This window comes from Schistocerca americana, chromosome 4, assembly GCF_021461395.2.
Source record: "Schistocerca americana isolate TAMUIC-IGC-003095 chromosome 4, iqSchAmer2.1, whole genome shotgun sequence".
Taxonomy (NCBI): Eukaryota; Metazoa; Arthropoda; class Insecta; order Orthoptera; family Acrididae; genus Schistocerca; species Schistocerca americana.
In genome coordinates, this window is record NC_060122.1 from 495,385,422 (window position 1) to 495,401,516 (window position 16,095).

The 16,095-nt window shown below is 42.3% G+C and overlaps 1 pseudogene; it reads right to left on the reverse strand.

The window, feature by feature from the left end:
- Positions 1 to 14,028: 14,028 nt before the first annotated feature.
- On the reverse strand, positions 14,029 to 14,146 carry LOC124614277 (annotated as a pseudogene).
- Positions 14,147 to 16,095: the final 1,949 nt, after the last annotated feature.

Sequence of the window (16,095 nt, forward strand, 5' to 3'; positions counted from 1 at the left end):
CGCTGAGAAATAAACTGCTGCGCTTGAAGTAATGGCTGAGACCGGAAAGCGTGGGCTGCTGATCAATGGCATCGCACTGTGTTCTCTGATGAGTCATGGTACAGCACTGCCCCGGATTAGCATCATCGGCTAATATGTCGGCGACCTGGGAAAAGGTCCCTTTCTTCCACTGCTTTGGACATTCACAGCGGTGTTACTCCTGGCCTCGTGGTGTGGAGACCCGTCACGTATGAGTTCAGGTTACGGGTGGCAGTGACTGAGGACACTTTGTCGGCACAACGGTATATCGCAGACAAACTGCATCCTGATGTGTTAAGTCCCATGCGACAACTGTCGTGGTGCCATTTTGCAAATCTTTCTAATACTAAAACAGCAGCAGAACAGTTTAGTCTATTTCCATAAAACGTCAAAGCAACTTCCTGGATGCTTTCTTCGTCAGGTGTGAGGAAACCTCTTTTTAGGTAAGGTGGATAATAGTGTAGGTGTTACGAGGTGGAATCTAAATAAATATTTTATACTATATGTATAAAATATTTATTTAGATTGTAACTATTGCTTTCCTTCTACAAAAAGTCGTATATACTTTTGTAGTACACACAAAATCTACACAATTCACTTCAGATTATTTAGTATCATCCCTTCGATTTCCCACCCAGCAGTTTCAACTTCACAATGAAAAGGATTCGTTCCTTCCAATAACGTGTTTTTTTTCATCACGCAAAAAACTCTAAATCTGCTCTTGACCTGCCTGCGTGATGTTGAGGTACTCCTGTGGCCAAAAAATATCCAGATTTGTCCCCGATAGTGGATCAGCTCGGACCTTGCCACAGGAGAGGATACAGTAGCTTTATGACACACTCCCAGCAGAACCGATGCATGCATTCAGGACAGAAGGGGTGAAACGTCATTCTGTAAATGAGCTTATACTTCTAGATATTTTGTAACCACTGAAATAACATCACATACCCTTTGAAACAGTGAAGATTCGTTTCGTTTTCTGCAGCGCTTAAAGATGCTTCACTTTTTTTTTTTTTTTTTTTTTTCAGGCAGTGCATATATCACAAAGATCAAGCCGCGGAAATCGGAAACGCTCGGTCTCTCGCTATTCACACCCAGCATTCCTGAGTGTAATAGACTAGGGTCGATCACGAAACCTTTCCCTCGGTGTCAGACACGAGGGATCTTCCGCGTTCGTGTTAAAAAAATTACGAGAAAAGCTTGATTTGATAAACAAATCTAAAATGTCCTCTAAAATATTATTTAAAAGAGTTTTCTTCTCCACCTCTCTCTCTCTTCCTCCCTCCCATCCCATCCCCTTCCCTCCCTCCCTCCCTCCTCCTTCTTCTTTCCCCCTCTCTCTCTTCTTCCCTGTTTCTGTCCCTTGGTCCCTGTCTCTTCCCCCCTCCTTTTCTCGCTCTTCGTCACACACTCACACAAATCGTAAGGATGAGAAATCAGGATATTCCCAAAATTTAACGAGAAATAAGGAGGACGATAAGGGAAATAAATAAAATCCTGTGGACAGTAAGTGTCGTTTGGTGACAAATGCAATAACAAGTAATGATCCAGCCAACCTTCAACACATTAAAACGACACATTTAAAAACTTGGTAGGGATACAGGACAACACATAACATTTTAAAAACATACCACAGTCGCGATGTAGTCAGTTGAAGAAGAGGGTAGTTCAACGCGTATATTAACAGCTATCATCAATTTAAAGTATAAAATTATTAAATTGGACGCCTGGCCTATCTGTAGGAGTGTGAAGCCTTGTTTAGACAAATAGTGCTCCGTGTAGAGACGAGATAGCTTCGTTTCGTCAAAATCTGAAACTCTGTGGGCCAACCGTAGGCAGTGACTTATTATGCCTCACCCTCAATCCTTCTCTCTCTCTCTCTCTCTCTCTCTCTCTCTCTCTCACACACACATACACACACACACACACACACACACACACACACACCACACAAACCAAGTTTCTGATTCAGCAGAAAGGTAGCAGGGCGACAATCCGCAGACATTCTGTCCCACTGTGTTTTTGGTGTGTCTCGTCGACTGCTATATCGGCCTGTAGTTTCCAATTACACGCCCCTAGTCTTGCAAATTGGTACATATTTAACTTTATGTTGTACTAGAAGAGTGGTGCTTTGTCCGGTTTGGATTATTTTCTGTACGGAACACTTTCACATTTCTAATAACGTTTACGGGGTACTCGGTGAATCGAAGCTGTTGTATATTCTGTCAGTGATGTCTTGCCTGCTCAAACGTCATGTCAGTTTCTCAGACATGGGAGCCGCTGTTTATAAGTCAAGTAGCTCCACAATCGGCTGCATACCTACGGAGGCGGACAGCAATGGCACACTGGTCAGTAAAAACTACTGTAAATTCATTGGGGAGGCGATGCCCGAAGACACGTTCAGATAATATGACTGAACGTGGGAAAACGTCCTCAGACTGTTATCCATCCATGAACGCTTATCTGGTTCCATAAATTAGGGAAAAATCACGGAAGACGTTCGTTCCTTAATTTACAGAAAACAGTCAATACAGCTCCACTCTGTCACCTAAGGAACAAATTGCAAGCTTGCAGAATATCTGACCAGCCTTTTTGATTGATTTGAGGACTTGCTAGCAGATAAAAGCTTCGTTTTTAACACAAAAAGACAGTTAGACGCAAACGTATATTAAACATTTTAGGAAGTGGTAATTGACACTAACTCCCAAGTAAAGTATTCCATATTCAGCATGCGTCCAATTTTTATTAAATGCCGGTACAGAAATGCTACTGGTCACAGAGATAAGTTTTCATTTTGCGTGTTGGTACTCCAGTTGCTATGGGTTCTTTTATCGACTGACATTTCTGATTCGAAGTCTGAGCTGTAAAGTTCTGCTTCAATTTACGTAATTGAGTTTTTTTCGACTCTTATCGTTATTGGTTAGCGAATAATACTGTAATGTGTATTTTCAAAATGCTTAGTACGTCCAGATGGGATTTGGGTATGGATTTTGTAATAAAACCGTTGCTACTTGCAATGAATACAACAGACGATTACCTACCGCGGAATATCAGATTCAAGAGTGTTTACTGATGCATCGCCTAGTAGTCATATGACATACAACCATGCAAATGTGAGGTTGAAATGGAAAACATTTTTCAGCTGCTAGAACGTAGTAGTTCTTCAACAAGCACAAGCGGTATTCCCACACGTATCCTTGTTCCATGTACAAGCATACCGCCGACGTTATGTATGCAAGGTATCTGTCTTTATCATTCACAATTCATTAAACATCTTCGAGGAGATAAATGTAGACGATTGGAATTTGTCGTTAGCTACTTACAAACAGCTGAGTAGCCTCATTAATACTGTGCAGTGATAAAGCCATTTGCATTCGTGACAGTTTGTATATACCGAGCGAGGTGGCACAGTGGCTAGCGTGCTGAGGTCGCGTGTGAAAGGACGACGGTTCAAACCCACGTTCAGCCATCGTTATTTAGGTTTTCCGTGATTTCCCTAAATTGCTTCAGGCAGATACCGGGATTGTCTCTTTGAAAAGGCACGGCCGACTTCGTTTCCCATCCTTCTCCAATCCGATGGGAACCCGTGACCTCGCTACTTGGTCTCCTCTCCCAAATCAAACCAACCAACAGTGACGGTATAAGTAACACACGTAATTTACATAGTAGGTCCGGAGAACACACACATTCCTTCGTGGTGAAGCATTTTGAAGAGCATTTCTCTGTGAATGTGCAGTGTGGTATGGCGTACGATCAGTAGATTGGGTCTGTTACGTTACCGCATCGTCTTACAGGGTATCTAATTTCTTCAAAATAAGTTTCCAGTGTTACTGGAAAATGTTCTTTTGGCTAATACGGATGAGTACGTTCTTCCAGCAAGACAATAGTCGTCAGCTGACACATTATCTAAATTTAACTTCCCCCGGAATATAGATCAGCAGAAAGGGTGACGTTTGTTGGTCACTAATATCCAAGACGCTTACCTCTTCAGATTTTTGGCTTTCGAGATGGTTGAAAGTCAAAGTCTACAAAGAAAAAGTAAACTCAAGAGACGAAAATGCGATGAGGTTGAAGAGGTAATTTATGTAAATGACCTTTGAACTTAATTGTGTGCCTTTGCTTAATATCTACAGTGACTGGTTTTTTTTTTTTGGGGGGGTGGGGTGGGGTGGGGGGAGGGGTTACATTCTAACAGCTGTATCTCTGTAACCTGTAAAAATTGAACAAATGACTTAAGGAATATTTTATTACAATTAGTCTATCGTATCATCTGCTAAAATGTTTATTATTCCTCCTGAATCACACTGTATCCAAATGAGGTAGCGTCTCGTGAGACTGTTAGAACAGTATTGTTGTGCATATCGTATGTGATGAATTTGCATCATCGTAACACTTTTGACAAACACAGATAGACCTGCAAGAGATTGACGCTTCGCTCAGCGTGTGAAACCTTGTACTGAATTCGATTACTGGAAACAGTCACAACTGTAAAATACGTAGGAGAATGCAACCGTGTTCCGATCGTATAAAATTTTGTTTAGAAAAAGCAGATCCCAGACTGGCATCCACTGGAAGAATCGTAATGTTACACATCTTCCTAGGAGGTCGCTTACAAAATACTCGTTCAACGGACTTTTTAGAATTGTGCGTCAGTCCGGATTCTTTTCAGGTAGAACCCATAGAGGAGACAGAAATGATTCAAAGAAGAATAGCACGATTTGTCCCGGTTTCGTTTAATCATCGCTAGAACATCATGAAGACAAATTCAACATCCAGTCGCAGACATTACAGGAGAAGTATTACGAAGAAGTATTACGAGGGTTAAATTCCATACGTTACAATAAAACACCTGGGGTCGTCATGTTTCTCGACTCGCTTAGTAGTATCGTTTACTCGGGAAACTGGGAGCAATTGTCATTGGATGATATCAAGAACGTTTAGTTCGGACAGGTATGACTAGACCCTTCTGGTGTTCAGTACTTTCTTATCGCGTGTTTGTCATCAGGAGAATCAACCAAACCTGGTCACGGTATATTGCGTTCGCCAGCGATACAAATTTGTAATTAAGCACTCGATGGAATAACACTGAGACCCTATTCAAACTGTTGTGTATCATTGCTACGTTCACTGAAAGTGTGATGTCTTCGAGCATTGCTTCAAGAAGGGGTTCTGTATGCCAAACGCCCAGTCTGTCGTGTTTCTCTCAGATCTCATCACTAGAGGAAGCGATGGCAGTTGGCGTGCCAGCACGCATACTGGACTGCAGATCAGCGCAGGACTGTTCTCTCCACGGATGCGTTCCGGTACAGCTTACAAAGTGACAGCAGACGTGTTTTGAACAGTAAGAAGTTACAGCACTTTGCCTTTCGAGAAACACCCTTGTATTTGATAGAATACCTTTATATAGACGTCCAGACCTCCGTCCGACGAGGACGTATGAATGGACAGATCTTTAGAGATGACATCGTTATTACCAATGTAATCAAGTATGTCGGCAGCTTAAATAACGATTTCATGCTACAAGGACTCTAATCGCAAAGTAATGCATTCTACCAAGCGAGGCTGGCTAAGGTACGGGATTAGCATTCAATAATAGAGGGGAGGGGGGTTCAAATCCCCGTACTGGCCTTCCAGTTTTCGGTTTTCGTGGCTTCGGCAATTTGGCTACGAGGATTGCTTGGATGCTTCATTTGAAAAGAAACGGCTAGTGTGCAGTCTCATCTTTCTCCGATCTCATATCTTGTCCGATTTCAAACGATTCTGTCGTTTTCCAAACGATAAGTCCCAGCCTTGCTTCAATACATCCCACAGCAAATAACCTAGCACAAGGACTAAGCAGTTCGATACACCGATCGTTTACTATGAACATGAAGGTATACAACCATGACGCCGTTGCAGTCAGATCATGCCCTTGCTGTAGCCACAAGAATACTGTTGTTGTTATGATCTTCAGTCTGAAAACTGGTCTGATGCTGTTCTCGACATTAGTCTAGCCTGTGCAAATCTCTTCATTACTGACTAGCTACTTCAACCTACATCTATTTGATCCTGGTTATTATAGGCATGCCTGAATCTCCCTCAGAAATTTTTACCCGCCACACTCTACTCCGTTATGAAACCAAATATTGCTTGATGCCTCAGGAGGTGTTCTACCAACCTATCCTTCCTTTTCCTCAGTTTGTCCCACAAATTTCTTTTTCCACAATTCGATTCAGTACCTCCTCATCAATTATTCAATCTGTACATCTAATATTCAGCATTCTACTGTAGCACTGCACTTCTAAAGCTTCTATTCTCTTCTGGTCTGAACTGCTTATCATCCGCTTTCCAATTCTGCACAAGGCTACACTCCCGACAAATGCCTTCAGAAAAGGCTTCCCACTGCTTAAATTTGTATTAGATGTTAACAAATTCTTTTTTTCAGTAATTTTGTTTTTTATTGCCAGTCTGCAATTTAAATCCCTTCTACTTCGTGCATCGACGATTAATTTGCTGTCCACACAATAAAACTCATTTACTGCTTTCAAAGTCTCATTTCCACATAAAATTTCTTGAGGATCGCCTGGTTTCATTCGACTTCAACCCATTACAATTTTTACTTTTGTTGATGTTCATCTTGTAAACTCGTTTAAAGACACTGTACATTCCATTCAACTGCTCTTCCAGGTCTCTGTAAAACCGTAAAGCATTTTTAATTTTTCCGAGCTTTACGTCCCTTTCCAAATTTCTTCTTGGCTTCCTTTACTGCTTGCTCAATGTACAGGCTAACTGGCATAGTAGACAGGCTACAATACTGTCTCAGTCCCTATTCAAACACTATTTCCATTTTACGTCCTTCGACTTTCTGTAAAAGTTATAGATAACATTCCGCTCTCTGTAATGCACCGCTGCCAACATCAGATTTTCGAAGAGTGTAGTCTAGTCACCGTCAAAACTTTAACTAAATCTACAAATGCTATAAAGGTACGTTTGACTTTTTTCGTCTTATTTCTCGAGTCATTATTGCCTCACTTCTTCCTATTTTCCTGCTGAACCCAAACTGATCTTTCGTGAGGTCGACTTCTATCACTTTTTCCATTTTTCTGTAAACTATTCGAGTCAGTATTCTACAACCCTGATTTATTAAACTCAAAGTTCGGCAACAACCACACATGGCATCGCCTGCATTGTCTTGCAACAGGATTTATTACGTTCCTCTTGAAGTCAGTGTATTTCGCTTATCTTACGTCATGCATGTCAGGTATGATAGTTTCAAGGATGTCAATAATTCAGAGGAATATCATTTACTGAAGGTTTCTGGTTTCCACTTAGGACATATAGTACTCTGTCAGAGTCTTCTCGCAGTATCATATCTCCCACCTCATCTTCATTCACCTCCTCTTCCCTTTCTATAATATTGCCTTTATTTTCCTTGTACAGCTCCTCCATACACTCCTTTCACCTTTCTTTGCTTAGTAGAGGTGAGTGTTGTATTCAGGGGATGCTGTACCTACAAACAATAGTCTGTACTTCAGTCTAGTGACTGATTTTAGAATCACATGAAGGAATGCGCACTAGAGACCGTCATAAACAGTTCCCAAAATTTTCTAGATTTTGTTGGTGCTATGCATGAGGTCCCCCCCCCCCCCACCCCCAATGAACCATGAACCATGGACCTTGCCGTTGGTGGGGAGGCTTGTGTGCCTCAGCGATACAGATGGCCGTACCGTAGGTGCAACCACAACGGAGGGGTATCTGTTGAGCGGCCAGACAAACGTGTGGTTCCTGAAGAGGGGCAGCAGCCTTTTCAGTAGTTGCAGGGGCAACAGTCTGGATGATTGACTGATCTGGCCTTGCAACACTAACCAAAACCGCCTTCCTGTGCTGGTACTGCGAACGGCTGAAAGCAAGGGGAAACTACAGCCGTAATTTTTCCCGAGGCCATGCAGCTCTACTGTATGGTTAAGTGATGATGGCGTCCTCTTGGGTAAAATATTCCGGAGGTAAAATAGTCCCCCATTCGGATCTCCGGGCGGGGAATACTCAAGAGGACGTCGTTATCAGGAGAAAGAAAACTGGCATTCTACGGATCGGAGCGTGGAATGTCAGATCCCTTAATCTGGCAGGTAGGTTAGAAAATTTAAAAAGGGAAATGGATAGTAAAAAGTTAGATATAGTGGGAATTAGTGAAGTTCGGTGGCAGGAGGAACAAGACTTTTGGTCAGGTGAATACAGGGTTATAAATACAAAATCAAATAGGGGTAATGCAGGAGTAGGTTTAATAATGAATAAAAAAAATAAGAGTGCGGTTAAGCTACTACCAACAGCATAGTGAACGCATTATTGTGGCCAAGATAGACACGAATCCCATGCCTACTACAGTAGTACATGTTTATATGCCAACTAGCTCAGCAGATGATGAAGAAATTGATGAAATGTATGATGAGATAAAAGAAATTATTCAGGTAGTGAAGGGAGACGAAAATTTAATAGTCATGGGTGACTGGAATTCGAGAGTAGGAAAAGGAAGAGAAGGAAACATAGTGGGTGAATATGGATTGGGGGAGAGAAATGAAAGAGGAAGCCGTCTGGTACAATTTTGCACAGAGCGTAACATAATCATAGCTAACACTTGGTTCAAGAATCATAAAAGAAGGTTGTATACATGGAAGAATCCTGGAGATACTAGAAGGTATCAGATAGATTATATAATGGTAAGACAGAGATTTAGGAACCAGGTTTTAAACTGTAAGACATTTCCAGGGGCAGATGTGGACTCTGACCACAATCTGTTGGTTATGAACTGTAGATTAAAAGTGAAGAAACTGCAAAAGGTGGGAATTTAAGGAGATGGGACCTGGATAAACTGAAAGAACTAGAGGTTCTAGAGAGTTTGAGGGTGAGTGTAATGGGACAATTGACGGGAATGGGGGAAAGAAATACGGTAGAAGAAGAATGGATAGTTTTGAGGGATGAAATAGTGAAGGCAGCAGAGAATCAAGTAGGTAAAAAGACGAGGGCTAGTAGAAATCCTTGGGTAACAGAAGAAATATTGAATTTAATTGATGAAAGGAGAAAATATAAAACCGCAGTAAACGAAGCAGGTAAAAAGGAATACAAACGTCTCAAAAATGAGATCGACAGGAAGTGCAAAATGGCTAAGCAGGGATGGCTAGAGGACAAATGTTAGGATGTAGAGGCTTATCTCACTAGGAGTAAGATAGATACCGCCTACAGGAAAATTAAAGAGACCTTTGGAGAAAAGAGAGCCAATTGTATGAATATCAAGAGCTCAGATGGAAACCCAGTTCTAAGCAAAGAAGGGAAAGCAGAAAGGTGGAAAGAGTATATAGAGGCTCTATACAAGGGCGATGTGCTTGAGGACAATATTATGGAAATGGAAGAGGATGTAGATGAAGATGAAATGGGAGATACGATACTGCGTGAAGAGTTTGCCAGAGCACTGAAAGACTTAAGTCGAAACAAGGCCCCGGAAGTAGACAACATTCCATTGGAACTACTGACGGCCTTGGGAGAACCAGTCCTGACAGAACTCTACCATCTGGTGGGCAAGATGTATGAGACATTCGAAATACCCTCAGACTTCAAGAAGAATATAATAATTCCAATCCCAAAGAAAGCAGGTGCTGACAGATGTGAAAATTACCGAACTATCGGTTTAAGTAGTCACAGCTGCAAAATACTAACGCGAATTCTTTACAGACGAATGGAAAAACTGGTAGAAGCCGATCTCGGCTCTCTCAGTTTGGATTCCGCAGAAATGTTGGAACACGTGAGGCCATACTGACCCTACGACTTATCTTAGAAAATAGATTAAGGAAAGGCAAACCTACATTTCTAGCATCTGTAGACTTAGAGAAAGCTTTTGACAATGTTGACTGGAATACTCTATTTCAAATTCTAAAGGTGGTAGGGGTAAAATACAGGGAGCGAAAGGCCATTTACAATTTGTACAGAAACCAGATGGCAGTTATAAGAGTCGAGGGTATGAAAGGGAAGCAGTGGTTGGGAAGGGACAGAGACAGGGTTGTAGCCTGTCTCCGATGTTATTCAATCTGTATATTGAGCAAGCAGTAAAGGAAACAAAAGAAAAATTCGGAGTAGGAATTAAAATCCATGGAGAAGAAATAAAAACTATGAGGTTCGCCGAAGACATTATAATTCTGTCAGAGACAGCAAAGGACTTGGAAGAGCAGTTGAACGGAATGGACAGTGTCTTGAAAGGAGGATATAAGATGAACATCAACAAAAGCAAAACGAGGATAATGGAATGTAGTCGAATTAAGTCGGGTGGCGCTGAGGGAATTAGAATAGGAAATGACACAGATAAAGTAGTAAAAGAGGTTTGCTATTTGGGGAGCAAAGTAACTGATGATGGTCGAAGCAGAGAGGATACAAAATGTAGACTGGCTATGGCAAGGAAAGCGTTTCTGAAGAAGAGAAATTTGTTAACTTCGAGTATATATTTAAGTGTCAGGAAGTCGTTTCTGAAAGTATTTGTATGGAGTGTAGCCATGTATGAAAGTGAAACATGGACGATAAATAGTTTGGACAAGAAGAGAATAGAAGCATTCGAAATGTGGTGCTACAGAAGAATGCTGAAGATTAGATGGGTAGATCACATAACTAATAAGGAGGTACTGAATCGAATTGGGGAGAAGAGGAGTTTGTGGCACAACTTGACCAGAAGAAGGGACCGGTTGGTAGGACATGCTCTGAGGCATCAAGGGATCACAAATTTAGCATTGGAGGGAAGCGTGGAGGGTAAAAATCGTAGAGGGAGACCAAGAGATGAATACACTAAGCAGATTCAGAAGGATGTAGGTTGCAGTAAGTACTGGGAGATGAAGAAGCTTGCACAGGATAGAGTAGCATGGAGAGTTGCATCAAACCAGTCTCAGGACTGAAGACAACAACAACAATGCATGAGCTTGTGATTCGTTCAGCATATGCAAATATTTCAAGTTCTACACATTTAAGTGCAGTGCAACATATTAAAGCTACTTGGAATACATTGTTAACTTTTATGTAACTGTTCCGCTGAATAGGTCAGGAGTCCACTATACGCAGGAGGCGGCTACACGGGTAGCAAGAGCTGTGTGACGGGGACTGGGCGTTTTTTAGGTTAGAGGGTCTCGGGAACACGCCAAAAGGGCTTCAGTCACAAAGGGTGCGAGCGTAACACAGGAAGAACGTAGATACAGGAACCATCGGTGTAACAGTTGTAAATTGTTGTAGCTGTGTTGGGAAAGTACCAGAGCTCAAACCGCTAATAGGAAGCACTGATGCTAAATTCGTTATAGGCACTGAAAGCTGGATAAAGCCAGAGATAAACTTAACCGAAATTTTTGCGAAGAACCTAACGGTGTTCCGAAAGGACAGGCTAAACACCGTTGGTGGTGGCGTGTTTGTTGCTGTTAGAAGTAGTTTATCTTGTTGCGAAATTGAAGTAGGTAGTTCCTGTGAGTTAGTATGGGCAGAGGTCGCTGTTGGCAACCGCAATAAAATAATAATTGGCGAAAATACATGTTTAATTCCGGAGGTAGGCATAAAATATCATCTGAAACTGTGCTAAACGCATTCTTCGAAAATTATTTCCAGCAGTTAGTTCATGAGCCCATGCGAATAGTAAACGGCAGTGAAAACACACTTGACCTCTTAGCAACAAATCGTTTATCGACTAGTAATGTCATCAAAAGATTTTAAAAAATTGCAAAACGATTTAGAGAAGATATCTGTATGTCGCTAAAATTGGCAGTTGACTCTAAATAACGAAAAGTGTGAGGTCATCCACATGAATGCTAAAAGGAATCCGTTAAACTTCGGTTACACGATAAATCAGTCAAATCTAATTGAACTAAATACCTAGGAATTAGAATTACAAACAATTTAAATTGCAAGGAACACATAGATAATGTTGTCGGGAAGGCTAACCAAAGACTGCGTTTTACTGGCGGGACACTTGGAAAATGTAACACATCTACTAAGGAGACTGCCCACACTACGCTTGTCCGTCCTCTTTTAGAATACTGCTGCGCGGTGCGGGATCCTTATCAGATAGGATAAACGGAGTAGCCGCACGGAGTGGCGGCGCGGTTTGAGGTGCCAAGTCACTGATTGCCCGCCGAAGGTTCGAGTCCTTCCTCGGGCATGGGTGTGTGTGTTGTTCTTAGCATAAGTTAGTTTAAGTAGTGTGTATGCCTAGGGACCGATGACCTCAGCAGTTTGGTCTCATAGGAATTCACACACATTTGAACATTTTTGATAAACGGAGTACATCGAAAAAGTTCAAAGGAGAGCAGCACGTTTTGTATTATCGAGAAATAGGGGAGAGAGTGTCAGTGAAATGATACAGGATTTGGAGTGGACATCACTAAAACAAAGGCGTTTTTCGGTGCGACGGAATCTTCTACGAAATTCCAACTTTCTCCTTCGAATGCGAAAACATTTTGTTGAGATCGGCCAACATAGGGAGAAACGAACACCATGATAAAATAAGGGAAATCAGAGCTGGTACGGAAAGATAGAGGTGTTAGTTCTTTCCGCGCCGTATACGAGATTGGAATAATAGAGAATTGTGAAGGTGGTTCGATGAACCCTCTGCCAGGCACTTAAATGTGATTTGCCGAGTATCGGTATAGATGTAGATCCTAGAATGCTTGTGGGACCCATACCGATGGTGATGGAACTCCTGGACCGCCGTCAGCTAACTGCTACGCACGGTTGCTGAGCATCTCCACTTGAAGTAACGCTAAACGTGCCAGCCACTGGGCTGTGAATCACACATAATTACTAACGGCTGAATCCTCCTCCTCCAATGCTTTTTCAGTTAGACCAGGACCTAACAATTGCAATGAGTACATTTCTGGATCGTTTATAAAGACAAACTGATAGTTTGTACATGTATCGCACACATCATGTGTCTACCTGTACCTGACAAAAACTCTCCACCTTCAACTGTGGCAGCATATTCGTATTTTAACGAGTGATTGTTCCGACACTGTTCGAGCGTCAAGCGAGCTCAAGTCACAACGAATGTATGACTGGTAATTCAATTATTGGTTAATAGATTGCTAATTTAGTCCGAGAACCAATTTGCTGTATGGCTCACTGCTTCATAATACAAAAGCTGATCCGTTATTGTGTGCCTCTTCTATACTCATGTAAATTACGTTTATAATACGGTACATTGATTGGTGCCTTTAATACGTGGATGATAGCAACAGCATTAAAAAAGTAATACGATAGTTCCAACACACTCACTGGAATGTCACTGAGATAAATATCGATAGCTAGAACGTGAGATGTGAATATGGGATTAGGTTTTGTCTCGTCATTGTGTTTGAAAAATAATCGATGTCTGACTAACTCATATTACGTAAAATATGATCTTTTGTGATAAACTATATGAACAGCCGGATTTCTGACGCTCCGCTTTGATATAGTTGAATTACTTTAATAGAGTGACTGTAAAAATTGTCTAAAATGGGGTAAGAAATTGCTTTCATTTTGCATTTGGTGGAGTTACCTCGTCGCAGCTAACCTCTAAAAAGCCTATTATCTTACCACCACTGTATATAACTCTCTGTCCGAACAGGCTTTGGAAGGCCCCTACGCCGGCCGCGGTGGTCTAGCGGTTCTAGGCGCTCAGTCCGGAACCACGCGACTGCTACGGTCGCAGGTTCGAATCCTGCCTCGGGCATGGATGTGTGTGATGTCCTTAAGTTAGTTAGGTTTAAGCAGTTCTAAGTTCTAGGGGACTGATGACCACAGATGTTAAGTCCCATACTGCTCAGAGCCATTTGAACCATTTTTTTTTTGAAGGCCCCTACGGTACCGACCGGCCGCCGTGTCATCCCCAGACCAGAGGCATCACTGGACGCGGATATGGAGGGACATGTGGTTAGCGCACCGCTCTCCCGGCTGTATGTCAGTTTACGAGACTGGAGCCGCCACTTCTCAACCAAGTAGCTCCTCAGTTTGCCTCACAAGGGCTGAGAGCACCCCGCTGGCCAACAGCGCTCGGCAGACCGGATGGTCACCCATGCAAGTTCTAGCCCAGCCCGACAGCGCTCAACTTCGGTGATCTGACGGGAACCGGTGTTACCACTGTGGGAAAGCTGTTGGCCCTGTGTATAAATAGTAACAATGTTATGAATGATTTTATAACAAGCAAACCAAAAGCGAAACCTGAATCCCTCGTCGATGTCGGATTGAATAAATATAATCTGCAAACTTATTAGTAAGAAAAATAGGAGGAAATTTGTAAATAATTTATATGCCGCCGCGAGATATCACTCGGCTGCGGGAGTCTGAGGACCTGCGCGAACAGAGCTGCAGCTCCGAAAGCACAACCGCGTGAGGGCAGTCAGTGTCAGCGAGGGTGCCGCGACACAGGCACTGCGCAGAGACCAGCTGGACACATCAGGGCGACGAAGCGAGTAACGTGACGAGGAACCACGGAGTACCACCGAGCAGCCGAACGGGACAGATCTGATTGGGCACCTGAATAGTTGTGGTCTAGTTGGCCATCGGTAAGAGGAGCGTGCTGTCCAAATGGTGGAAGTACGGCTATAGTACAGAACAGTATGTTCCTGGAGGTTCCTGGAAATTGGGTGTTGGGACAGATTCTTGAGTGTATGAGTGTGTTGTCATATACCACTTTCCTCATTTCTGGTGTAAGTTGTTGTTCCCTCCCTTCTACAACCAGTATTTTGCTTATAGGAAAGAGCAGACCGTGCTGCTGGTGCACACGGAGGTTCTTCATCTGTGCAAGGGTGAGTCTTTATTATAATGTAGCTGTTAATCACTTTTAATACATTACCTCTGATTCTTAGTACTTGAATTGTAATCATTCCTACCAGTTGTGCAGTAGTACTTATTGAACCACCAAGGTATGTTATTTTACCTTTGGCCAGGTGGTATTAGCATGGCTAGGAAAGAAAACCCTTGGCATATCTGGTGCCTTCGATCTAGTGTTGTTGTACTTACTGCTCTGGTTCCCTTTGCAATGAAATGTGTGTGTGTGTTGGGGGGAGGGGGGGGGGGGGAGGGCCTCCCGTTGGGTAGACCAGTTGCCCGGTGCAAGTCCTTTTAGTTAACATCACCTTGTCGTGTCAACGAAGATGAAATGGCGGTAAAGACAACGCAGCACCCGTCCCCGAGCGACGAAAATCTCGAACCCGGTTGGAATTAAACCCCGACCTCTCTCATGGGATTCTGTCGTGCTGACTACTCAGCTATGGAGGCGGATCCTTTTGGAATGAGTGAGTTATGAACCTTGCATATTCTTATTAATGTTGTTGCCCATAATGCCAGTTTTGAGTACAAGGACTAAAGCTATCTTGGTAAATTATTTGGAAACGTTCTCTCATATTGTTGTAATTTAAAAGTGTAAGCAAATTCATTTCACCATACGATCTTTCTGATTTCTTGTCAGTGTGTTATTTGACAAAGACTGTGGGCAACATTACTAGCAGGAAAGTTTCATATATATGTTATAACTGTTATAATAAGATTATATTTGGTTCTATAGCACATGTGCATTCAATTCTCTTTTGAATCTGATCGTGTTCTTAAATTGTTCTCAATCTGTCCCAGTGTAATTTTATTATGTTATTTGTTTTTAATTTTATGGTTAGTACCTTTGGAGCTTGTAATATGCTTTCGTATTCTAATTAATTGTAATGGTGGGGGGAAATTAGTCAATTACTGAATATTATTCAACCACTTGGTGTTGGATTTTAAGGCACTGCCCTTATGAAATCTCTGCCGAAGTTTTAAAATTAGGATCACTCAGCACACCACCCATCCCTACCACTTCCTCTTACGTCACACTTCATGTTGCATACCAAATGATATCTTGTGTTACGCCAGAGCCAATTTTTAATATGTGAAAATTTTTATTCAGCAGCTGGCGATCTGATGTCGATAGAGTATTAGGTATCGACCATTGAACGGTGAGAGCGCACAGTTATCGGACCGTTCACTAGAGATACTGCAGCACATCGAGCTGACGTGACTGGATAGCAGGGCTGCCGATGAGGCCAGGTGAGGGTCGTGCGCAGGTCCTTCCGC